At 37.5% G+C, this 27769-nt stretch overlaps 1 long non-coding RNA gene across 1 annotated transcript in view; it reads right to left on the bottom strand.

The window, feature by feature from the left end:
- The window catches only part of LOC123580816, a 221607-nt gene that overhangs the window by 187153 nt on the left and 6685 nt on the right, over nt 1-27769 (bottom strand). Inside the window, exon 4 of the long non-coding RNA XR_006703475.1 lies at nt 27437-27523. This is a non-coding gene — a long non-coding RNA (uncharacterized LOC123580816). The remainder of the gene's footprint in view (nt 1-27436; nt 27524-27769) is intronic.

Raw genomic sequence — 27769 nt, forward strand, 5'->3', positions numbered from 1 at the left:
TTGACAAAATCAGTGTCAATATCCTGGTTATTATATTCCACTTTACAAGACATTACCACTGGGGGAAACTGAGTAAACACATGTGCTCTTGTTACATTATTTCTTACAGCTGCAATGTGAATATACAATCAATTTAAAATAAAAAGTTTAATAAAAAAAGAAAAGAGAGGAAGGCATGCTAAAGCCCAATCAAAGCAAAATGAAACAAAAAACAGAGCCAAAAAGGCTTCCTTTGAGAATTCCAGTTAAATAAAATACCAAAACACATTTTATCAATTGCTATCTGATTCTGATTTCTGTGTCCATATGGGTCGTGGAGAATCCCTAGCCCTGGCAAGATTTCTGTTCCTTTCCTCTAGGAGTGTGCCACCTCACCCTGTGATGGGACCCTTTTGGTTGCTGTTCTATGTTTGAACAGGTCAACAATTATTCTAGACTCCAATTCCAACATGTCCTTTTCAGAGTGCAAGCAAGCTACTTGGGTTTCCTAGCATTCCAGCATCTCCCTTGTAAAACAGCCAACAACATGGCCAAATCTATTGAGAGCATGCCCTTGTCAACCTTCTGAGTTTATTGATATTTACATTTATGATACAAACGAGTTTTCTGAGAGCTTCCTTTTCTGCTGCCTGGTGTTTGCTTTCATAGGAGAGAGACCAGACAATTGAGAGGGAAGGAGGCAGCACTTGTGCTGGATTTATTGGCACAGCACACTGAAGAGCAAGCACACCACCAAATAGAGGATATTGATAAGGAGACTAAATTCATTTGAAATCACTAAAACTCAGTTAGGGGCATATTGTATTAAGTGAAATGCCATTACTGAAGGGCCCAGGGAAAGACTGTATGCCAAGTCATGAGAGCTTTTCAGCTCACTGGAAGGCAGCCATTGCACCCACGCACTACATTTGATGGTTTGGAAGTACAGATAATTTCTGCATAGATCATAAAGGGACTTGAAAATGGCTCTGTCCCTAGGAGTGCAGGCACGGGCTGAATTGTCCCCGAGTGAGAGCATTCAAGAGAGGATCCCTGTGCTGTAAAAACGTACACTAAGTGGGTACTAATCCCAACTTTCCATAAAGGCTTTCTTTCATTGTGATTGTGGTACATTAGTGTATTTTTAAAACTCCACACTAAGGACCATCATTTGATTCTATGTTTTTGTTTTTTTGTTTTTGTTTTTTTGTTTTTTTGCAAAGCATCTTTTTCTAGAGAGGATGGCAACAGAACTCTGGTTTATGCAATCTATTTTAACCATTTTTAGTTAGTTTTAGAAAGTTCCCCCGGCTGAAGGAAGTTCTCTGCTCAGGCCATAACAGCCATTTGGGGTCTATTCTCGCTGCAAGAGAGAGCTTGCTACCTGCCACAAGTCAGAGTACATTCGGAAAAATCTGTTTTCTTCTAAGCAGGCTCCTAGTGCTTCCCTGAAGGTTGTTTGAGGTTTCCTCGCTTGGTGTCGCTCACACTGCCCTGGCACTATTAATCCTGGTGAGCAAGGACGTACTGTAAACACAAGTCCATTTCAGTGATGTGTATAAATCTTGTTCAGGTTATTCAGACTAAGGCAGTCCCTTATCTAACAAGCACCAGAGCAGACTTTTGAAAACACTTTTCACCTGTGACAAGAGTGGCCCAGTTTTGTCCTCGCCAACAATGGAATAAACGCAGTATCTCATGTCAGCTAACTCCATGTCTTATTTATGCCAAATTCCTCTGGCTTTGGCATTTTAAGACAGGCTTGCACTAGGATTTTATTCCAGTTCACACATCTAGAAGAGCATTGCTCTGAAAAGAGAGGAAAGATTTTTCTTTCACATAAACTTCTACAATGACCAGAGCAGAAACGAATTGCCTTTGTTGTGCTATTTCACTTTAACTCTACTGTATGGCAAGCAGGAGAAAATATCCTTTGAACCTAAGATAGGTATGTTGAAAACTACCAGCCTCGTGCCAAACAACTATGATATGACTCAGGGAGTCAGCAAACAGAACTAATTGCTGGTTGGATGAACATCAAGGCTTATTTACTGCCCATTGAGGACTTCTACCTAAAAATAAGCTGCTGCTTCTTCTTCTTCTTTTTTTTAAAGATATGCAGGCTAATTCAAGGTCCTAATAGAATTAAGAACATGCTAGAAGATGTTCATATTTGCAGCAACAGGCACATACGTCCCTCTCTGTGGCTACAAATGCACATGGCTGGCCTTCTGGCAGCAGGATCCTATTTTTTTCTATTTTGTACCTCCAAAGCACCAAAAATGAGCTTTATTCTATAGAACTGATCTGCCTATGGCAAAATAGATTAAAAACTTCAAATGTTTGTAAGATTATCAGAGACATGATTTGCAGGCATGTGTTTTAATATATCAAATTATAGAAAATGTATCAATTTTGAAACACCCAAATCCACACTCATTAATTATAAAGCTTTAGTTTAAGGAAGAAGATGGATGTCCTGGAAAAAAAGAAAAAGAAGAAAAAAATGCCTAGAACATGGGTGCGTGCATTTATCCCTCTGATTTATATTCTATGTAACATCTGAGTGGTCTTTCACCATTTAGATCCATTCATATCAGTCTCTTGGCAAAACTCTTCAAAGGTAGCCCACCTCCTTCAGGAAAAAAGTTAAATTCCTTTGAATGGCAACACCATGTATCTGTCAAGGTCTTGATTCTATCTTGATCGGCAACTCCTTTCTAGATCTTACCCTGTCACCTCTTAATGATCCAGCGAGACTGAATGACTTCTTCCAGAAACATGCCATGCATGTCCTCTTTGGCCTCTGTGCTCCTGCATTAGCCTAGAAGGACTTCCCATCACCCAGTGGGAAAAGTTCTCTATTCTTTCAAGCCTGAATGTACATGTATTCCCTTTCTAGGAGCTTTCCCTAATGTTCCCAACAGACTCTCAGGGTGTGACGTGTCCCTAATAGATTTTGTGCACACACACGGTTGTCATTACAAATACTTGTCAATGTGTCTGTTTCCCAACTAGATTATAAGCTTCCCATGGGCAGAAACCACGTATTTTCATCTTTGTCTCTTCAGCACCACCTACTAAAAATGTCTGGTAAGATTGCAAAGAAGTTTATTGTATGTGTGGAATGAATAAGAGAATCAACCAATGATAGTAACTATAAAAATAATTTTCAGTTTTAACAACAAAGCAGCCACATAAAAATAGAGATTAAAAAAAAAGACAAGACGAGTGCCTGATTTCCTTTTAGTGGTCTGTTTAGGGAGGCATAGAGACAGAGTTCTCAGAGATGCTGGCCTGATGTTCTTCCTCACCACCGTGAACCATCTTCAAATATTCTCAGAGGTACAATGGAATAGTCCTCCTCCTCCTCCTCCTCACCATCACTATATATATCATCACCATTATACTCTTCTTTGGTTCGAAATCTGCCCTCTCACTAAGACAAAGTACAAGAAACCCTTACACACATATCAGTTCATGGTTCAAAGAATACCACTTTTTCTCGGGTCTTGCGGTCTACATTTTATCGAAGCAAAATATGTAAGAATCTTATGGCAGAGCCAGGGAAATCTGTATGTCCAGATACTTGCTTTTGTTGGCCTTTAAAATAAACAAAGTACTATTTCGATATGATGGCTTGATGTTTGAGTCCCTGGGATTACATCTTGTGACGAGACCTGTGTCTGATGGAGGTGAGTGTGTTCTATGGCAAAACAAGAAGATATCAGCACTTCCCAATCCTCTTTTGCATTCTCACAGACACATCATTCATGATCCCTACTTAAAAAGCCTGTTTATTTAAATACTTATTTAATGGCAGTACTCTCAGACACACCTGCCTCACAGTGATACTGGTAGATACATAAGATACTATATATAAAGGGTCTGATTTCTTTCTTAGGATGGTATGTGTTAAATTTTATAATGTTGAGGATGTGGTTGAGCAGGATGATATTAATAATTGGACTGCCGAGAGAGTGAAGTGTGCTGGATACATGGATTTTCTAGTTAACTAAATGTCGTGCTTTGCAAGACAGCACAGTGGTTAGAAGTGAACTCAAGCACTAGACTCCTTGGGTTCAAAACTGGGTGCTGCCACTTCTTGCTGTGCAGACCTGGATAACTTTACTAACCTCTCTGGAGCCTTAGTCTTTATTTTAAAAAGAAGAAAATGAGGATGCCTATGTCCAGTGCTATGATGAGTCGTTTCGACCCTGAAATGAGAAAGGAAGGTGTGTGCCTCTAAACACACTTATAAAATATCCTCTTATATTTTAACCAAGCGGAAAAAGTTAGTAAAAGTTCTACAGTTGGGGCACCTGGGTGGCTCAGTCGGTTGAGCGTCCGACTTCAACTCAGGTCACGATCTCGCGGTCCGTGAGTTCGAGCCCCGCGTCGGGCTCTGGGCTGATGGCTCAGAGCCTGGAGCCTGCTTCCATTCTGTGTCTCCCCCTCTCTCTGCCCCTCCCCCGTTCAAGCTCTGTCTCTCTCTGTCTCAAAAATAAATAAAACGTTAAACAAAAAATTAAAAAAAAAAAAAGTTCTACAGTCAAAAAAGTCTGATGATACTTATAGCTCCATGTTGTCCAGTCTGTTAACTCATCATTGTCAACCCTCATAAGCCCACCCAAGAAGAGGACACAGTGGCCCCACAGGCCCAGAACCTCAGGCTGATGACAAATTACTGTTTCCATTGCACAATAATGCAGGGTCATAAAACAATAAACAATAGCCTGTCTTTATTTAAAATTTTGAGGGGTCCCTGGGAGGCTCAGTCTGTTAAGCGTTTGACTTCAGCTCAGGTCATGATCTCACATTTTGTGGGTTTGAGCCCTGCATCAGGCTCTGTGCTAACAGCTCAGAGCCTGCAGCCTGCTTTGGATTCTGTGACTCCCTCTCTCTGCCCCCCACACTTGTTCTCTCTCTCTCAAAAATAAACATTAAAAAAATATGGTAAAATTATGACATTTTTTTCACCATGAATTTTTTGCATAATTTTTGTTTTTTAAATATTTCATTCTCTTTTATCTTGATTATTAAATTCTTTGGTATTGCTTACGTGTTTTGTACTAACCTCTCCCTAATCCTATCCCATATTTTGTTGTGAAAATGAAATAAAATAATACATGTGAATCCCTTAGGATCATGCCTCACATATACTTAGTGTTCAGTAGTGTTCTCATTAACATTGTTTTTAATAAGGTTACATGCTATGGGACGCAGATTTGGAGCTCTTTCGTGTTAGCTCTTTGCGAGGCAATCTTCTCAATATGCTGGTATTATTTTTAGTTCTCTTGAGTTCTGTTAGCCAACAAGCACCAAGCTGACCATATCAACTCACGGTAGGTCCTATTAGATATCCTTTAAACAGAACTATTATACAAATATCTTAATTTCTGCCTTTTGTCTTTCTGAACAAACCAGCCAATTGGATGAAGAAGCGAGTCAACTCAAGCCCATGCTTTCTCACTGAACTGGTCATTTGTGTGAGTTGATGGACCTGTCAATTTGGTCATAACAGTTGAGCCAGATGCTGGTGCAGAGTTAGTGGTACGGCTAATTCCTGCACCGTGAGCCTAAGTAAAGGTGGGCCCCTCGGAAACATAGCTGGTTGAAGACTGCTCTCTCCAATCACATTGCTCTCTGTGTCGTCACAAACTGACATCTGTGACAGTTCCACCCCAACTTGAATGTCTGTGATCCCTGTACACAATGTACTCTGCTGTCTTCTGAAACCTTCCGAAACCAATCTGACCGGATTATGATGTTGATTACACCTGGGAATGTGACACATGAGGTATTTAAAAAGTGTTTCCAAGAGCAACCTTGTCAAAATATATCTTCACTCTCATAAAAGTGACAAAACAGCTGCATGGCTGGTTCCAACATACACAAAGTGCATGATAAATAAGCAAAAAAGTAAACATATGCCAAAGAAAACTTAGCTGATGTTATTTTAAGTCGAGTGATATTTCGGAAGGGTTAAGCATTCCTACGACTAATATATGATTGAGAGGACTCAACTTTAGTACCTGCGTGAGAATATTATAAACCAAGCCCACGCGATATTAAAATAAGTGAAAATATATGCAAAATTTATGAGAGAATGTCAGGTGTAATGTTTGATAAAGTAAGCTTAATGCTTAAGAAATTTATCTTCAGGCTGAAAAAGCCAACTCTTGCAGTTCTGAGTTAGAGTATAATTTTAGAAACTCTTTTCTGTAAAGTCATTCTTTTATTAATGAGATCAACTCTAGGTGAGCTGAAAGAGGTAACTCCCTAAAGCATCCAGGAGGACAAACAAGACTCACAAAAGCACCGCGAAGTCAGCATGCCATGTTAAAAAAAATACTGAGAGTCAGCTTCATACTATTCTTTCTAGGGGAAAAAGGTGACAAAAATCTGTCCTCAGAAACATCTTTTGATTTGTATCCATTCAGTCCGCCTTTTTCTGTTTGGGACATTGCTGAAACTTGTGAATAAATAAAATGTTTGGAGCAGAGGGAAGCTGTGTATTACTTTAGAACCTTCTCTTTCACGCTAGGGTATCACGTTGTTACACTTGGTGACACCCTATTATCAGGCCGGACTTCAGTAACAACGCAACACCAGGAAGTCCAGAGAGCAGATTTCCATTGGCTAACTGGTCACATACTGTGGCTCCCAGCTGAAATAATGCCGTGCATCAGCAAGGCAATGAATGAAGAGGAAATCTGCATAGTACACAGTCCCTCTGCAGCATGACTCAGTCTATCTCTCATTTGTAACCCAAATGTCCTTCCTTCACAAAGCAGGCTGGGATGAACTCAATCAACCAGGGTAAATGATTGACAGCCAGCAATGCTGAATTATCCAGCAAAAATTAGGAATGAACATCACACGTGTTTCAATCTGTGAAATAACATCATTTTCAGGACTACTAGCAATTTGAAGATGACCTTAAGATCTAGGCCTTTGGCACACTACCCGGAAGCTGGAGTCTGGTGTGTACCACTTTTTAATGGGCCTGAGTGGTGAGAAGGTTCTAGGAGTTCAGGGTGTTCATGAACCATGCACTCGAAAACAGTCACTGTGCAAATCTCCCAATTCTTGATTTTCGTCCTCAATGTGCAGAGCGTTACTAAACAAGCACGGAATTCTGAAGCAAAGTTGGAGACATATAGAAATATCTAAGTGACTGATTTTGTATCTGTCACACCTCTTTTCAGTCACTTCCTCAATTTGGTAACCAAAAACCAACAACAACAATTTTAAATCATTAAAAAGAAAAAAACAAAGACTAATGGAATGGTTTGGTCAACCTCTTGCTGTTAATGGTTCAACTCTTTTCTGGCATTACTTGGTGACTGGATAAAGGATCCCCACTACTGTAGATGGTGTTCCCAGTGACACAGCATTATGGGATACTCGGCATGGTAATCCTGCTTATGAAATACAAATAGAGCCAATTAACTTGTTCATAGCTGTTCCACATCTTTTATTGTCTCGTGTGATTATCTTAAAAGCTACCATATCAGAGAATAGCATCATTTGCAGACATCAGTTTAATATTAGCTTCTCTTGCTCTGAAGACAACAGTTCTCTCTCCCTCTCTCACTGTGTTGTTTCATGTCTCTGTCCTACTCCTCCCTTCCCATCTTTCGTCCACTTCCATTCTCCCCCCCTCCAAATTTTTTTTTTTTTTGAGAGAGAGAGAGAGAGAGAGAAAGATAGGGACAGATGGGGAGAGTGGCAGAAGGAAAGAGAGACTCTCAAGAAGGCTCCATGCTCAGCGTGGAGGCTGATGCAGGACTTGATCAAATGACCCTGGGATCATAATCTGAGCCCAAATCAAGAGTTGGATGCTCAACCAACTGAGCCACCCAGGCACCCCTATGTCCATACTCTTTTAATAATATTTTAAGGTATTATTTTATGCTGGGGTTTCATTTCATGAAAACCATTCTACATCCTTCTTACAAAATGAAGACGATCAATAAATTGTCTGCTTGCCAATTAAAAAAAATAAGAGAGGTTCAAAATTGAAGAAAATAGCTATTGAGGTGTGACTGCAGACTCCAGAGTTTAGACGAGTGAATGCAAATCTCTGTACTTACGGAGAAAGAAATCTGTAGATGGATTTCTACATCCCATGAAATTAGTTGAAGCTCTTACATCAATATTAGGTATTGAATCTGACCTTCTTTGAGGAATACTTTAGGGAATGGACAGTTGACATTATTTCAGGTCATCTGGGTTACAAGGTAGCATACTTACCGTAAGCATTAAAGGCTTTTGGAGAAGGAAATGGGTAGCCTCAGAGAATAACAGCTCTCCATATTCATGGCCAGGGGCCAGAATGTCAGAAAGAAAGTGATCACCTACTTTTTCAACAGTGACTGCCCCTCATGGGGAATGGAAGGTCTCTTTGATATTCACTATGCACAGGCAAGGAGTGAAGCTGGTTCTCCGTTTTGTACTGGGGCTAGCTCTACGCACACTCATTACAAGGTTATTACTATCATTATGGTGGACAATGCAATAATATTTTAAATGGGCCAAATTTGGCTCCTAGCTACTCACGAGCTGCTCTTGCAGGCCTTAGGGAAAATGGCTTATGAGTGCAGGGAAATGGAATCTGGCGCATATCCCATTGCTTCCTCTACTACAAATCAGAAAGAGCCTCTGTGAAGAATATCCACAGTTCTGGTTCTCGTGAGCTCCAATGATAAGATATGTCCTTCATGGATAACTCTTTGGGCCTGACTGCAGAACTGGTTTGGGGCACAAATAATATAAAACAAGTGAAGTTAGTTCGCCAAACTCTTCACTAATCCTTTCTAATGCATTCCTCTGACATTCTGCCTATCTTCCTCTGACTTCCTTTCTTATCCACCACTTTTCCTCCCAGGAAGAAGAAAAAATTTACATGAAGTTAGCATGTGCCAAAGTATGTTTCCTGGGATAGTGGTCATTCAAAATGTCCCACCATAAAAGGATCCTGGGAAAAGTCTTTCACTGTTGGAGAGTCATAGTAAACATGAGTATGTTACAGGCTTTGAGTTGCTTGAGAGAGGAAAGGGAGCAGTTTCATTGTGATGTGGGACCCCTATTTTAGGCATAAGATATAATACCTCTTAGAATTATTATTGTTCTAGAGAATTAAATAAAGTTTCAAATTTTAGGGGTCTCATGTACAGCGTAATGTTTAACTTTAGGAGTGTCATAAAAAGGTTAGCTGTGCTTCAAAACTAAGCTATACCATTGAAAATTTAAATGAAATAAAAAGCCTTTCAAAACGTTGTCACCCCAAAGCAGGCATTCAAACTGTAAACTGAAAAAAAATTATATTGGTATTTATTTCTTTGAATTGATTATATATGAGATACAAGGTATCTGTTAAGGGAAAACTTTTGGCATCATCAGGTAGAACTGATGTTCAAGGTAGTTTTAACAGCCATAACTCATAACAATAGTTAGTGTATGAAACATGGCAAATCTTCCCTAGTTCAGGAGATAACTTTGCTGTCAGTTGTATGACTTCTAGAAACCGAAGCTAAACTTTAAATGATATTTTATATTTATTCCAAATGTTAGCAATTAAGCCAATTAACTCTATTCAGAATAAGTACCCTTTCAACTTCAAAATGGAGATTTCTTTTGAACCAGATTTCTGGTAACTTTCGGTCCTGATGTAATGGCTAGCCAATTGATTGTTAACCCATTTAAAAATAGGATTCCAGCAAAACCCTTTGTGCATATAACCATCTGCACAAAGATGCCCCTGGCAATTATTAGCTTGGTCTCTCTTTGCAGAATTCCTGGGGAAACATGATCTGCAGTCAACGAGCCCTTTTGGTTAATAAGCACACAGTGCCGCAGAAGGAAATTTAACAGGCTACTCCATCCATAGACTTTAGGAAGGTTGTGTGCAGGGAGGGAAGGCTTCTAGGCCTGCCTTGTTTTTCTACTTCCATTCTTCAGTCAAGGTGGCATTACTGGGGCAAGCTTGAAGGACCTGGGCAGGCAGAAAATGGTGCACAAACTTTCTCCTATAAAAGTAATTATTTGTCCAGGTTAAGGACCAGTTCACAGTTTTATCAGAAACAGAGACTCTGTAATCATTATATTGGAGCACACACGAGGAGATACAGACCCTTATGTACTTGCACCACTGGACCTTTTGTAGTATTGATGTTCATTGTGATAAAAAGTAGAGAAACTGAACATTCAGGAGTTCATTTTAGAATAGGATTTACAGCTAGAAAGTCAAGCAAGAAACCTACATGGAATAGCAAGCTTTATCTCTGATTTTTTTTTATTTTTATGTTTTTAAAAATCTTACACATAGGCTAATGCCAGGAGCACTATCTAAGATCTAGAAGGTTCTTGGGAAACATAAAAGCCAAGGTTTCCCTTCATTTGGGGCTGCTGGGTTGTTTGGAAAGGCATGACCTAAGACCAACAAAGACAGAATTTTCAATATTGAAGATCAATAAAAGAGGCTTTACTGGACAACAGGGCACAGAGGAGGACATAAAGGGGGGAAATATTAAGGACTAATTGAAAACAGGCCAAAAAAACCCTTAGGCTTTCTAAATGAACCGGAGCATTTTAAATGATCCCGTGAATTTACTATTTAATAATACTGTATTAGAATCAAGTGCTACCCTAAGCTAGTTAAGAAAGGTTTTTAAGCAAGTTTGAAAGCTACAGAGTTACTTGAACAGTCAGCCTTCAGCCTAGACAGAACTGTAGAGTTCCTCTGAGGAGTAATCTTTTCATTTTGTCCATTTATGTGGTGGTGAAGACAGCAGGGTCAGACCATGTAAGAGAAGTGAATACACACTCTGGTTCAAGACAAAATGATTGTGTTGTTTCTCTAGGTGTAGACTCAGTTCAAGTTAGGTTAACCCCTATAAATCACTTCCTGTGGTTTCCAGTGACCTTTGCCCGATTATCACATAGAATGCTGCCTTAATCGTGGCTGATTCAAGTCTACCATACCTAAAGTCTTGTCGCTTTAGGAAATGCACAAATTGGGCTGATTTGCCTAAACTACCTCTTTCACTAGGCCCCTGCATTTGAAAGCCTACACCCATTTCTGCTTTCCTGTACCCAGGTCAGCACCCAGCACAGATATGAAGTAAGCTAGTCTGAGCAGCTCTAGACCTGCCATTCTCATCCTTCTCTCCTAGAAAGCACCTCCTCCCGCCCCCACAACATGTTTTCTATGCTGACCTATGCCTTCTACAGCCCTGATCCATGATACTTAAGAACTTAGCGTGTTCCTACTCTACCCAGTGGAATTTGCACTGTCCCAGAGGAGTCACTTGCAACCTAAAAGACAGCTACAAGTGGAAGGATTTCAGGTACCAGCCAGCAATCAATGGAAAACGCGAGGGCCACATACACGTTCTAGTTTGCAAAGCGGCATGCTGTGACGTGTAGGGCTGATTATTTACTGTATTTCTGTTCCCTCATTCGCAAAAAGGAAATTATGAAAGTCCTTATGGGGTTGTTATTAGGTGTAAATGACTCAGTATTGGATAAATGCATAGGAAATAAATACTAGGTAAGTGCTTAATCATTACATAACAGTGGGCATCCAGATCTGTCAGGGTATGAGACATGTTAAATTTGAACACTGAGTTTAAACCATGAACTTTCACGGTATGATTCCAATCCCTTCCATCCATGTACAATATGGATATCTACAACATCCTCTGCTAGAGTCAGACCGGTCTACTAATTCTCTCCTACACTTGAAACACTCCCTCAGACCTCAAACTCACATAACATACCTCTCTCCATGACCTCATTAAATTTGACCTAACTTCTAAGGCCTAGATTCAATTTTCTTCATAAATCAGCTCTTGCCAACTGGGATGTACACTGGCTCTGCTTTTTTCTGAACAACAGCAATGCTTATTGTGTACAGCATAACTCTTGTGAGGGTTAGAAACATAGAAAGTACTCAATAATTAAGCTGCACAAGAGTTGACATTCAAAATGATATCTTATTTCCCTGCTTCCCCCTGGGGGAACTGACCTCCTTCCTTCCCACTTTTCTGTAAAGCATAGGCCCAGGCTAACTGACAACTCAGCTTGCTTCTTCTTCATGGTCTACATCTACAGAAAATTGTGTTCTAATTGGGGAATGGTCCCTGTGTGTATGGCTTTATGTTTGTGATGACCAGTCCTCTTCACGCTGATGTCTATTCCAAACTATGCTCAATGCACCAAGCATTCTTCCAAAAAAAAAATAAAAATAAAAAAAAAGAAAGAAAGAAAGAAAGGAAGAAAGGAAGAAAGAAAGAAAGAAATTCACAAGCAATAAATAATTGAATTTTCAATTATTCTAAATAGCCACTCTCTTGCCACAAAAAACAAGGAAATACAGAAGTACATCCTCTCTCATGTTTTTGTTGTGCTTTTTAACAATGTTTATCTTTTTTCTTCATCTCTGGATCCTAGGTACCACAGTATTCAACAAATATTTGCTGAGCATCTATTGTACAAGGCCCAGAGTAATAAGATGGGCCAAGAAAAGGTGAATGAGACAGCTCTACCTTCAAAGAGCTTTCTATAAACAACCAGTCTATAGTTGTTGTAGCTCATTAAAATATAATAAGATAATAAAATAAAAATAAATAAATAAAAAATAAAAACTAGTAGGGATACCTAGAAAACCAAGAGAAATTAAACTTTTTCCATGAATCTTAGTAATTCTCCCAGGAGCAAGTTTAAAGAATAAAGGGAGAAATATTTACCATCTTGTTAAGATTATCCTGTTTTTTTTCTTTTTCTTTTTTTTAATTTGGGCAGAGTTGAGGTGTCTAACCTAACTTAGGTGAATAGTGATGCACTTGAAAAGACAGGAAGAATTTAGGACTCCTATATGATCTAGATTAACAATTACAGACAGTACTACCCTTAGCTCTTACCCTCCCTCACCCTGGGCTTTAGAAGGTGTTGCTCTAGCTCTCTCAGTTCATGTTTCTCCCCTCAGTGGGAGGACTTTGTGAGGTTAAGGTTTAGAGGGCGGTCCAGGATTCTGAATTCCACAACTGGCTAGTGTGTACCCACCAGGCCTGAGGGATGGTCAAGGGGGTGTTATTGGTGCAGAGTATGGATGGAACTGAGCTCTATGCAGCGAGGTACCCCCACAAGTACAGTGGAGCTTCTAATAGTGCAAGATAAAGTAGAGGTGAGAGAGAGAAAAGGGGGCAGGTCAGGGCCGTGAGTTGTGGGCCGGCCCTCTCCACATAATCATTTTCTGTGGAACTCCCAGACATCAGAGAACTCTAAGTTCAGGTCTGAGTTTAGGGATCGTTGTGAAGGTATATCCTTCAAGGCAGGAAGACAGAACATATGTTATTTAATAATTTGTTAACTTGATTTATGACTTTTAAATATTATGCCTATAATGTATGAGCCTCCATATTTATTCTTGCCCCAGCCTCATACATGTTAGGGCTAAGGCTGAATACAGCCATAGGCACATACAAAACGGGTTTGGCTCAGGCTGTCATTCCTCCAGAAATCACTCCAGGTTCTTTCCCCCCTTGAGCCTCCCTGCACTCTCCTTCACTTCCTGGACTGTTTCCAGCATAACACTGTCTCTCTGCCTAACTTAATGGGAGCGGGATAGCTCTTTGGACCATTGGTTTGGTCCCTACTCTCTTCTCTCTGAATGCTATCTTACTACTTCCACATTTTGGGGTTCCTAATGACTGAACCCAGGTGCATTCTACCTCCTTGCTCAAAAATCTCAAACTCAAATGAGATTTGCATGAGAGCCAGCTGCATCCTCAGGGGCTGGCATTATCTAGTTGTCCCAAACCTCAGTTGTTCCCTATTTGTTATAATGTATGATAAACCCTTCCTTGGTATGAAAAAAAAAAGGGGGGGGAAAAAAGAAAATAAAAGATCTCATAAAGAAAGTCAACTGTGTTGACAATTGATGGAAAGAAATAAAAGAAAGTGAAACATAAATTTAAAAAAAAAATAGGGGCACCTGGGTGGCTCAGTCAGTTAAGTGTCTAACTTAGGCTCAGGTCATGATCTTGCAGCTTGCGGATTCGAGCCCTGCATCAGGCTCTCTGCTGACAGCTCAGAGCCTGGAGCTTGCTTCGAATTCTGTATTTCCCTCTCTCTGTGCCCCTCCCCCTCTTGTGCTGCCTCTCTCTCTCTCTCTCAAAAATAAATAAAAACATTTGAAAATAATAAATAAAATAAACAAATAAGCATGGGATGCCTGGGTGGCTCAGTTGGTTAAGCGTTTGACTCTTGATTTTGGCTCAAGTCACGATTTCATGGTTCCTGAGATCAAGCCCTGTGCTGTCAGCACACAGCCTGCTTGGGATTCTCTCTCTCTCTCCTCTCTCTCTCTCTCTCTCTGCTTCTCCCTCTGCCCATGTGCTCTCTCTTTCTCTCAAAAATAAATAAACATTAAAAAATAAAATAAAATATGTTAAAATAAATAAATAAACCAAAACCAAACACCCAAAATCAAACTAAACCAAACTAAAACAAAACAAAACAAAACAAAACAAAAAAACACACAAACCATAAAAGTGAAGGTATTCAGTCAAAAACTTTTGAAAGCATGAAAGCTTGTAGTGACAACGTTTGGTGATGGCTGAGATGTATGACTTAACACTGTTAGATCCATGGCATACGCAATCTCCATGTGCCATACCCCTTGTTATAGCAAAGTTTATCATAAAGCCAGTTCTGATAAACTGCTAATATCTTAATAAACACTTGTGAAAATTAATTAGTTGACTGACTCATTAATTCACCCATTGTACAAATATTCACCTAGCATCTATCCAACAGACTAACTGGTATATTCCAAAACAAGCCCACCATGACTGTTTCATTACACATAGAAGCACTTCATGTCACAGCTGTAATGAGAAACCCAGCTTCTCTTTCTACTCTTCCACACAAGTAAAGCACCCCTTAAATACTAACATGTGTTACTTTAACTCTTTGGGATGGAAATATTTCCAAAGTATCTTCATTTCCTTAGAGTATGCTAAATGTTCTGTAATTACTCATAAAGTCAGTTGCTCACAGTTTTAAATAATTCTGTTGTACTCAGAAAATTGCAATGTATAGATGGCAGTCTGTTTGGTTTTTTATTTGTACTGTATAATTTTTTTAATCTATTCTTGTTCACCATTTCTATCCTTGTGCCTTTAATGTGCCCTTTAATGTGCCTCTCACCTTTTAACTGGGAAACCACATTTGCTAAAACTTTTTCTAAAATAGCAGTGAGCATCTGATATATTGTTTATGACACTTAGGACACTAATTTTATGGCAGCTCTTTTGGCTACTAAAGACCAGTTTTGATTATTTCCTATTTCTCAGGTGTATTGAGGAGTTATTAGATGAATAATTACTAGACAAATGAGATATTATTGAGATGTTATTTAATATATTACCAAACATGTCACAAGATAACTGGCTAGTTTGGGAAATATGATTTTCTTAAAGAGGCTAATTCAGTGAAACTATTTTCATTTAATTGACTGATTATTAACCAGGTCAATTTACTCAGTTGTCTGCATGTCAACTTCTAATGTTAAGAATTTATTTTCCCTCCTAAATACTCTGCAACTCAAAGTCTGAAATATCTATAAAGCTTGTAAAACAAAAATATTAAAATGGGCTAAGAGACTACAATACTCACTTTCACGATGATAGTATTAAGAAATGCTCCCCAGTGAAACTGGTGAAAACTATTTTTTTATGAAAACTTTCAGAAATTGTCCTAATGGGCAAATGGCATATAAAGAAACATCTATTCAAAAATATCTACGAAAATTGGGTAATAAAAGTGAAAGTGTGTGGTATTTGAACCATGATTACTCCCTCTCTTCCCCTCCAGATCAGTGAGGTGGAGATTCCCCTCCAGACTGGTGCCACAGGGCTCCCTCTACCCCCAGAACCCAGGAGGAGGGCTTTCTTCCTGGCAGGAGTAAGATGTCAGTATTTTTCATCCTGCCCCAAGTGTCTTGTTGCTGAGGTTAGGTCCCAGGTGAGTACAACTGAAAAGGAACTCCTTTCTTGTACCCAGCCTCCAATGAAGGGAGGCTCCACTGAGACCTGGATTACTCTTTCTCTGGCTCATGAGTTCATGTTTCTACACCAGGAAAGGCAAACTGAGAGACCCCCAGTCTTCTTCCCCCTCCTCCATGGAGTTCTTGGTTCCTAAAATGGAGGTGACCTTGAAGAGAAGAGATCCTTGTCACTTCCCTTCCTTCAGATCCCTGGTGCAGAGACTTTTGCCTGGGGAGAGAAGTAGGCCATTAAACAGATAGCTCTTCATCTCTTTCTAGGGAACTGTCTTCTTTTGCAAGCTAGAGTGAAGAAATTCAAGCCTAAAGGCACTCTTAAAAACAGGAGAGGTTGTGGTGAAAGGCAAATGGAAGGAGACTGAAGATGTAGCTTAAACTGTAGGCCAACTAGTTTGTGGAAGAGAACAGGGAACAATACAGCTGGGAAGAGCCCTGCAAGGATCAGAACAAAAACCGACACTGACCTCAGAAACTAACCTTTCAAAGCAGCCAAAATCTGAATGGATTAGTTTGTAGAGTGATTTATACCCCAGGGCATTATCAAATGCAATAGAGTAATCAGCTGGCAATTAGTGAAGTTTAACAATAAATGTTGTCAAGGCAAAAGAGGCAGAGTCCTACCAATGCCTCTGTCATTCTGGGCAGCTGTGAATACATCCAAACCTATACATCCCTGGGGAACAACATCAGAGGCTAAACATTGAAGTAAGGAGGAGAGGAGATGACATTAAAATAATCTAGTACGTTACTAAGCAAATAAATAAGTAAATAACAAGTAATAAGCCTTGTTATATTGGCTTGGATAGGAGTGGGGAGACAGTACCAGAACAGGTATAACATGTTTTCCAAAATGCCCAGTTCCAAGAAAAAATTATGAGGCATGTGAAGAAATAGGAAAATATGACCCATATATAGGGGAAGAAAAATGAAGAAATCTGAAACTACCTGAGAGAGAACAAGTGTTGAATTTATGAGAAAAGACTTTACAGTAGCCATTACAAACATACTCACAGGATTAAAAAAAGCCATAATTAAAAAAGTAAGGCAAGATCAGAGAGTATGAATAAATATATAAGAAAAATATAATTTAAAAAAAATAAAGAGAAATGACAGACTTCACTAGAGAGGATCAATACTGATTTGAACTGGAAGATAAAAGAATACGTGATCTCAAGATGGAGTTGTAGAGATTGTGCAAGCTGAAAAATTGAGAAAAAAAGAATGAAGAAAAATGGAGAGCATCTCAGAGAAATGTGGAATATCATTAAACACACCAATGTACACATGAGATTAACAAGGGAAAGGGGAAAGTAGTAGAAAAATTATTAGAAGACTAAAATTATTAGAAAGACTAAAAACTGGAGTGGCTATCCTGATGTCAGAAAAAAATAGACTGTAAAACAAACAAACAAACAAATTACCAGAAATAGAGACATTTATAGTGATACAAGAGTCAATCCAAAAGATACAAGAGTCAATCAAAAAGATATAACAACTATAAACACATATGCTAACTAATAACAGAGTACCGAAATACATGAAGCAAAACTTGACAGCAATAAAAAGAGAAAAGGCATTTCTACAACAATAGTTGAGACTATAACATCCCACTTTCACTAATGGAAAAAAAACAAATAGAAGATAAACCAAGAAATAGAAGGCTTGTACAACAGTATACACCAATTAGACTTAAAAGACAACTATAGAACATTAAACCTAACAACAGAATATATGGTCTTTCCAAATGCACACAGAGCATTCTCCAGGATAAACCATAAGCTAGACAATAACACAAACAAATCTCAATAAACTTAAAAGGACAGAAATAACACAAAGTATGTTCTTGAACCACAATGGAATAAAATTAGAAATCAATAGCAGGAAAAAATTTAGAAAACTCATGGAAATTAAACAACACTCTGCTAAATGACCAATGACATAAAGAAGAAATCAAAAGGGAAATTAGAAGATACTTTTAGATGAATGCAAATGAAGACACAATATGCCCAAACTTATGGGATGCAGCTAAAGCAGTGTTGAGAAAGAAATACATAGCAGTAAATACCTATATTAAGAGAGAAGAAATGTCTCTAATGAGTAATCTAACCTGCCCTCTTGAGACACTGAAAAAAAGGGCAAATTAAGTCTACAGAAAAGAGAAGGAAGGAGATAATAAAGATTAGAGCAGAAATTAATGAAATAGAGACTAGAAAATGTTGAGAAAACTGATGAAATCAAAGCTAGTGCTTTGTAAAGATCAAAATTTACATTTACCTCAATTGCCAAGAACAAAAGAGAAAAGAATCAAATTATCAGAATTATAGATAAAAGAGAAGACATTATTACTGACCCTATAGGAATTAAAAAGGGTTATAAAAAACTACTATGAACAGTTGTATGCCAACAAATTACATTAACTGGACTAATTCCTAACAAGATACAAACTACCAAAACTGACTCAAGAAGAGATAGACAATCTAATTAGATTTATAGCAAGCAGTAATAAAAAATGTAACAACAAAGAAAAACTCAGGCCCAGATGGCTTCACCATTGCATTCTACCAAACACTTAATGAATAAATGCCAATTCTTCACAAACTCTTCCAAAAAGTAAAGAGGAGCGAATACTTCCCAACTCATTCTATGAGTTCAGTATCACCCTGATACCAAAACCAAAATCATGACACACAAAAAAGAAAAATACAAACCAGTATTTCCAATGAATGTGGATGCAAAGATCCTCAACAAAAACTAACAAAACAAATCCAGCAACATATAAAGAGAATTATACACCAAAATAGAGAAATGGTTCTGGGACAACTGGGTACCCACATACAAAAGGATAAAGTTGAACCTTTTCCTCATACTATCTACAAAAATTAACTCAAAGTGGATCAAAGACCTAAATATAAGAGCTAAAACTATAACACTCTTAGAAAAAAACCACAGGGGTACCTTTTCATGACCTTGGGTTTGGCAAAGAATTCTTAGATATGACACTAAACACCCAAGTAGTAAAAAAAAAAAAAAAAAAAAAAAAAAAAAAGATAAACTGGACTTCATCAAAATAAAATAAATAAATAAACTTTTGTGCAAAAGACACCATTAAAACAGTGACACCCCCAAAGAATGAAAGAGAATATTCGCAAAGTATATATCTGATAAGGAACTTGTATCCAGAATTTATAAGGAACTCTCACAACTCAATAATAAAAAGACAAATAATCTAATTTTTAAAACGGGCAAAGGGTCTGAATAGATATTTCTCCAAGAAAGATTTACAAATGGTCAAAAAGCACATAGAAAGATGTTCAATAATATTAATTATCAGGGAAATACATATAGGATAGTAGAATTAAAACAACAAGAACTGGTATGGATGTGGATAACTCAGAGCCCTCCTAGACTGGTGGAAAATAAAATGGTGCAGCCACTTTGGAAGACTGCCTGATAGTTTCTGAAACCATCAAACAGAAGTTCTAAATGGCCCAGAAATTCCATTCCTACATACGTACACAATAGAAATAAAAATATTCCATGTAGAAACTTACACATGACAGTTTATAGCAGTACTATTCACAACAGAAAATGTGTAAACAACCAAAACGTTCACCAGTGGATAAATGTATGAACAAATTTATATCCATGTGATGGAACATTACTGAACAATAAAAAGGAATGGAATACTGAAATGTTCTACGACATGGAAGAATCTTGAAAATATTTATACTGAGTGAAACAAGCCAGTCACACAAAAAAACCCACATATCATTCAATTCATCTGAAAGTCCTGAACAGGGAAATCTATAGAGATAAAAAGTATATTAGCAGTTTCTTAGTGATGGGGGGATGAGGCAGAGGTAGTTAATAGATAAATGGTACAGGGTTTCTTTTGAAGGTGATAAGAGTATTCTGAAACTGACTATGGTGATGGTTGCATATATTTTTTGCATATACTAAATAAAATCCATTGAATTACATGTACCATCACAAAAATGATAAATTTGATCCCATATAAATTGTAAATATCTGCATTACAAAAGGAACCAAGTACAAAGTTAAAAGTAATTAAACTGAATAGAAGATATTTTAAAAATTTAATAGAAATAAAAGTTTAGTATTGACAGTCTATAAGTAACTTCTGCAAATTAATAAAAAAATGACAAATGAGCAGAGAGTTGAAGTGGCATTTTACAGAGGAGAACTATGAATGTAAGTCAAATGAAGAGAATTTCAGCTTCGGCAGGTACTCATGAAATATAAATATTAAATAATGATACAATTCCATGCTCATTAACAAAAAGACAAGGTCTAAGACACCAATGTTGGCAATGAAGTGGAGAGACAGGAACTTCATTCAGTCTAGTGGGCCTACCAGCTGTCGTAGCCAATTTGGAAAGCCACTTGATCAATTTTCATACCCTATGTCCTAGTAATTTGACTCCCAGTTATACTCCCTAAAATAATTCAAGCATATGAACTGAAGGAAACACATATAAGAGTGTTCACTGTAGCACTGTTTCTTCTTGGAAAAATCTAGAAACAACATAAACGTCCATGAGCAGGAAATTGATGGTGTATTTACCCTGGGGCACTAGACAACAGATAATATGAGGAGTCAAGGGCATATATGATAATGGAAATAGATCTTATAAAACACGTTGAGTAAAATTAAGGCAGTTGCCAAATGATATATATTTAAATAAAAATGTAAACGTTTCAAAAGTAATAGTCCACAAATATCCGCACAAAAGTAAATATAAGTGCACAAGTAAAAGCGCAGAAACACACGGGATTGATAAACATTGAATTAATAATAATCGTCATCTCACTGAGAGAGTCAGTGGAATGGAATTGGAAAGGTGTTTACAGAAGGAAGGTTATTTATAAAAGTCTAAAGCAAATGTGTCATCATGTTAGGATTTAATGGAAAGGCAAAGCAAAAAGGTGTATAGGATGAGAATCATGTGCACAGGTTCTGAACCAGAATGCTTTGTTTCAGATTTGTCCTCTGCCACCTACAATCTGTGTGACTTTATGCAAAGTACTTAACAACTGCATGCTAAGTCAGAAAAACAGAATGATAATAATAGTACCGCATATAGGGGTGTTTTGAGAATTTAATAAAAAATTCATAGATGAACGCTTGGCATGTAGTGTCTAACATTGTTACTTGTAAGCTGCATATTTAAGCCTCAATATTTATTTTTCTATTCTAGTTTCTCTGTTTGAAATATCACACAATAAAAATACTATTATTTTTTTTAAATTATACCAGACTTTACACGGGAAGAGAAGGCAGAGAGGGGCTATCCACAGGGATACATTTGATATACGCTGATCAGTCCCTGCTTTATAACCCAGATATTTGAATTTCTAAGAAATGAAAGTTAATTACAGGGTAAATATTCTAACAATTAAGGCAATGACTACACCAGATAGCCACTTATCGAGTTAAAAAGTATTTGTTAAGATGTCTCCTGCTTGTCGAGCTTTTCCTTACCAAGTAGGCAAGTTAAAAAAAAAAAAAAAAAAAAAGATCAAGCAATAGTCAACAGATTCCCTGACCTTACTGTCCATGAAGAAAATAACCAGAGAACAAGGGACGGGATTGTATAAGTTCCCCATGTACTGGAGTAATGCAGTGATGAAAAAGGGCTGTTTGGCAGGAGTAATGAGGGAAGCTTGATAGGCTGGTTGGCTTGGTTTTTTGTTTGTCTGTTTGTTTTATGTGGAAATAGAATTTTATTTTTGAGGAAAGTGTAAGATTTTTACAAGTGGAGAAATCAGGAAAGCGTAGTACAAGAGGCAAGAATGAACATATCCTGAGAGGGGACTATCTGCTTGCTGAGAACAGAGGGTTTACTCCAGGGAGGGGTGCAGGAGAGACTATAGGCTTCGACAAGCACATTACATTAATATCGATAAGCCATTAACATCAGAACTATACTTTAAAGGGGAATTCTTTAAGAATGACTTCTGGTGAAGTTGATCCTGAAAACCCTTTTACTAGGAAGTAGTTTTGGTTTGAATCTTCAGAGGAACAAAAAACTACAAATTTCATACTCTTGTCAATAGAGATGAGAAGATATACCTTGAAGCTATAGACGAAGAAGACATTTGGAAGGATTTGCAACATGACAGTCTCCCCTCACATGCATAACTAAACAAATTTAGTTTTAAAAACAATGGCATACATTTTAGGAGGGGAAAAGCTAGTAGCTATAAAACCTCTCACCACATCTTTTCTGGAGCTCATGGAAAGAGCCCTACGGCGATCTTTACAACTACCCAACAAGCTCTTGAAAATTAGCTTTTTCTGTGATTTAATAACACCATTTACAGGAAACAAAACTTAACTTTTTTAATACCCACTAAGAGAATGAAGGCAGAGGGATAAGGCGGTAGCCAGTGAACAATTCATTATCTCTGTGAAAACAAACATGTAAATAATCCTTTATTTAATTTCATGGATGTGGAGTGGGTAGGGGAGAAAGTAAATCCTTTTCAGACATTATGCTGGTGGCTATAAACACCCTCTCACCCTACCCTGTGGTCCCACTGACACGCTGGTGCTAAAGTGAAAATATTCTACCAATTCTAATAGACTGAAAATAAAAATAAACAGCTTAATTACATGGTGGGTGTTTTTGAATGGCTTTCTGAATTTTAAAGTGCTCATCATATGTCTCTATTATTTCCACACTCCACAAGACTTCCTTGCTTGAAGTACTCAATGAAGTAAGATCGATGCAACACATAGCCAGGAAACATCATGCTTCCAATTCTAGTATCTCTGTTCATTTCATCATTGAGGAGGGCAGTGAAATTATAAGCACTGTGGCAACCTTGCTGGCTCATATTTCTACCTGAATGTCATGCCTAGCTCAAAACTTCTATTTCAAATCATGAGAGTAAGAAACACTGGTTGAGAAATATTTGATTAGTCTTCTCTGGCTAACAGAGATGTGGATTTTTAGATATCAGGATATGTTGTAAATTTTCAGAAGACAGAACCAAAATGTATCAAATTTGGTGGTATTGCATTCAAAGGAAAGCCTATGTAAAAGCTTCGTGAAAGTACTGTATCATGTTACTAAAGACAAATCATTTGGAAAACTCCCTTTCCCTAAAAGTCAATTAGTAGACTATGTGATCCAATCAGTCAACTCCTTTTTTGAACGTTTTTGGTATTGACACTATGGACAAAGGAGAGAGAGGGAGGAAGAGAGGGAGGGAGGGGGAAGAGAGAGAGAGACAGAGAGGAAGAGCAAATATAGAAACATAGAGATAGAGACAGAGATAGAGGAGGAAAAGGAAGTGAAAAAAGAGGAAGAGAAGGAAGGGAAGGTAAAGGAGAAAAGATAGAGCAGATGATAAAAGGCAAGAAAGGAATAAAAATGGAGGGAAGAAAGTAATGGAGGAAGGAAGAAATGAAGTATAAAATTTTTATAACTAAAGAAACATGATTTTGAAAAGCTTTCTTTCAGGAGCTTATGGATATATTTGAATAAATTCATAACTGGAATTCCTCTTTGGCAACTGTCAATTTATTTCTCATCAAAGACAGATGACGCAGTTTTTACATTAGATGCAGTTTTATGTTTTATAATAACAAAAATGTGTGATCTACCGTATTCATTAATTTCACTTGTGAATTACGTGCTTTCCCACCCACCCCCAAAAGTCCACCTAGGCTGGTCTTTTGAAAGGAGGCAATGTAAATATGTGGGAGAGATACAAAATGGAATTCTGGCCATGCGTGCCAGAGAGAGATAAGAGCAAAGCTAATGCACAGAGACAAGGAGACATGTGCGTGAGGGAACCCTCTCTCCCGAATTTCTGACAATTCTCCATTTCCAGCTTCTTGAAGTCTCGAGTTCTAAGAGACACTGTTGTAGTTTTTGTTTTGTTTTATCTCAAGTACAGAAGGTTTGATTAATCATATTTCTTAGTTCATGGCACTCTCTTGTATGTTGATGTGAGGCTTCTTCTTATTTTTTGAAAGTGTGTGTGTGCGTGTAAGAGGAGGTGAAGTATGTATTCATCTTTATTCTCATTCGCTATTCCTTTTATCTTTACTCGCATAGCAACCACCCCAATATAATTAATATATATGATTAAAATTGAACTTAACATAGAAAGTGTATATGGTATTTTGTGTGCACGTATTTTTTTGATTACACGAGTGACATTGTGTTATAGCCTCAATTTTACTTATAATTTTCTTTCCTCTCGGTGTTTTAGAGATCCATCCATGTTCCCATGTTTGTATCTGTCCACTTGGTTGTTTCCAATCATTGCATGGAATTCCATAGTGTGAATCTACTACATTTTTCATATCTGCCTCCTTAGTATATAACCAGTGTTCCATTTGCACAATCACACATAAATCTAGAGTAAACATCACAAAACATGTCCCATTCTGGAATTTCACGGTATTGCATCACTGGATCATAGGCATGTGAATCCTCTGTAACAAAATACTGCTAGATGTCTCTCTGGGACATTATATAATAGTTTCACCACCATCAAGAGTACAAGAGGCCTTCTTATCTCCAACTCCACTCATATTTGGCATTATCCAGCTCTAAGTTTTGTCAATGTCATGGGTATTAAGGGATATTGCTTTCTTATTCTTTCAATGATCTAATTATTCATGAATCTGAACATCATATCCTTTAGTTACTACCATTCACTTTTACCCTTGTGAAAATTGTGTGTTCATATTTATTCCTTTTTTCTCTCACAATTGGGTGATCTCTTTCTTTTTTATTATTAATTCTAATAAGTCCTTTATATGGTCAAAACATTTGTTCCATTTTGTAGGATCTTCCTTATCTTTAGGTTATTACTTCACTCTGTGGTGTATTTTATTGAGCAGATATTTATAGTTTTGAAGTAACAACATTTAGTTGTTCTCCAGAACAACTTACAAGAAATACATTATTTCTCTGTGTAAACACTGTTTCAGAACACAGAAAAAAAGAGAAATCCAAACAACTCACTCATTGGATTAGAAAAATATTAATAATCAAATATTATCATTATAAAAATATACTCTACTTTTACACATAGATGAGAAATAAAAAAACACTAATAAATTTAATACTCATAAATTGCTAACTTTTTCTAATAGTGGATTAAAAATAAGCAGTTTATTTTTTTAAAGTTTATTTGAGAGAGAGAGACAGAGACAGAGACAGAGACAGAGGAAGAGAGAGTTAGCACCAGAGGAAGAGGGGCAGAAAGAGAGGGAGAAAGAATCTGAAGCAGGCTCCTGCTGAGCACAGAGCCCACAGTGGGACTCAAACTCATGAACCATGAGATCATGACCTGAGCCAAAGTCAGATGCTTAACCGACAGAACCACCCAGGCACCCCCTACTTCCCCTAATATAAATGTTTTTTTTTTTCTAAAGACAAATGGTTTGTTAAAATAATTCAAGGATAGTGCAATGTCAGATCATCTCTAATTCAATTAAACCTATCAAAGGAGAACTATCACAGGATTTTAAATAACAAAAATCAACAGAAACACATATTCAAAAGAAAAGATATAAATAAAAGATATTTAAGATTAGGAAAAATAAATGTAGTTCCATTATTTATTGTATGATATAATACTGTGGGTCGTTAGCAACTCCATAAGCAATGAAAGAACTATGAGGTGTTAGGTAAACAGATCTCTTTCAGGACAGACTGAGAGATGAGCATTTCTATCTTCTCTGATGAGTCCTGGTGGGGATAGTTGGTCAGGAACTGTTTCTTTATTTGGGTTGCTAAGTTTTATGTATCATTGCCAAAAGAGACAAAGTTTTCTTTTTCTTTTCTGCAGGCTCCAGAATAGCATCTGACTTTTTATTTGGGAGTAATAAGTCAAGTTTCTTAGGAAATGATTTCAATTTTAAGGCAACAATTTCCATACACAGCAAATTATGGACTGTGGAGCTGAAAGGGGCTCTTGAGTTGACCACTCTGGACAGTTACGGAGGTGGGGAAGAACTGTGTGCTTGGTTTGGAGGTCCTAAACGCAGAGCCTATGCAATCACTCAGTGTTTTTAACTGATGAGGTACAGTTGTTTGCTCCTATATTGCCTTGGAAATCTCCAGTGGCAAATAGTTTACGTATTCCAACTTACACAAGTGGCTATTTTATTGTAAAACTCCAGGTAACACATACTTTTCTTCCATGTTCAATGAAAGTTCCCTTCCTTCTTTACGTCACTTATTCATGGATTCAAAAATTTTCTGTCAGCAACAGTATATTTATTGCCCACTTAAAGCCATTGTTTCATATTCTGATTTAGAGTACAGCAAAAATGAAGCTCTTCTGGTATCTTGTAGAACTTAAAATACTGGAATGATTTGGGATTTCAATTCTTTCAACCATGACTTGGTTTTCAGACTTTCTCTACCCTGTTTTCCACCCTCCTCTGGATTAAGTGTCCCCATTAAAATATGGCACCCAGAACTGAACAAAATATGCCGGATGTGGTTTGAGCTACAGTGTAGGAAAACGATTACTGGTTGTAATTTAGAAAAAGGGCTTCTACTAATGCAACTTACGAATGGGACCTTTTAAAGGCATCTGCCTCAGACTGATGGGTCTTATTAAAGTTGTGGTCAGCTAAATCCTGCGGATCTTTTTCACATGAATTTCTGCCAAACCAAGTTTCTCCATCCTGTACTTATACAATTAATATTTGAACTTTTATACAGGACATTGCATTTATTGCTATTAAATTTCATCTTATTGGAATTTGCTTAGAATTCCAGCCTGTCAGAGCATTTTTGAACGTTGATTGTTCTATTTATTATCCTTTCCAACTTTGTGCTTTCAGATTTCATAAATTTCCTTTCCATTTGTCATCAAAATCATTGGTAAACAGGCCTAATGAGGCTGGGCCAGACAGAATGAGTGGTCATCCACTAGGTAATGGAGACTAAAATAAATTATCTGGGGCCGATTATTGAATTCTGTTAACCCAACTTTTACTCTGCTTGAATTTCATTATGTACATTAATTTTAGAGGAAATACCATTGAATATTTTATTTAAACCAATCTATTTATGCAGGTTTATTATGACTGGACAGTTTTATACTATTATTTGGGGGAAAAAGAAGTCCATTCATTCATTAGTGCCTACTACGTGCCAGGCAACATTGTATGCTAGAGAAGTACTCTACACTATTATAAGAAATTTGAATTCTAATTGTGATAACAAACCACTAGAAAGTTTATTAGGCATAGTCAAATGATCTGAATTCAGGTTTAAAAGATCGTTTTGGTATTATGTATAGAATAGACTATAGAAGGGCGATAATGTGAGCAGAGAGACCAGTAATGGAATTATGGAGATTAATTCAAGAAACACTTACCTCTGTGACAGATGGTCTACATTCTAAGCTCCACTGATAACAAAAGTTTGGGAGAGACATGGCAGCCCCAAACAGGGGTTCCCTTATCTATAAAATAAAGGAGGAAGATGCTTTGTGAAATAACCTCTACAACACTTACCAGCTATAATACCCCACATATTTGCTGTGTAATCATCACGAGTTGATTTGTTTACTGTCAAACCCAGAATTTCATGGCTCTATGACAATGTCACCTTTTCTCAGTTTCTGAGATCCATAATCCTCCTTTGTTACAAATTGAGACTTCCTTTGTTGTATGTGATGCTTCAAAAGTTGTGAGGGTTGGATCTTTGA

The sequence above is a fragment of the Leopardus geoffroyi genome, chromosome A3 (assembly GCF_018350155.1).
Source record: "Leopardus geoffroyi isolate Oge1 chromosome A3, O.geoffroyi_Oge1_pat1.0, whole genome shotgun sequence".
Taxonomy (NCBI): domain Eukaryota; kingdom Metazoa; phylum Chordata; class Mammalia; order Carnivora; family Felidae; genus Leopardus; species Leopardus geoffroyi.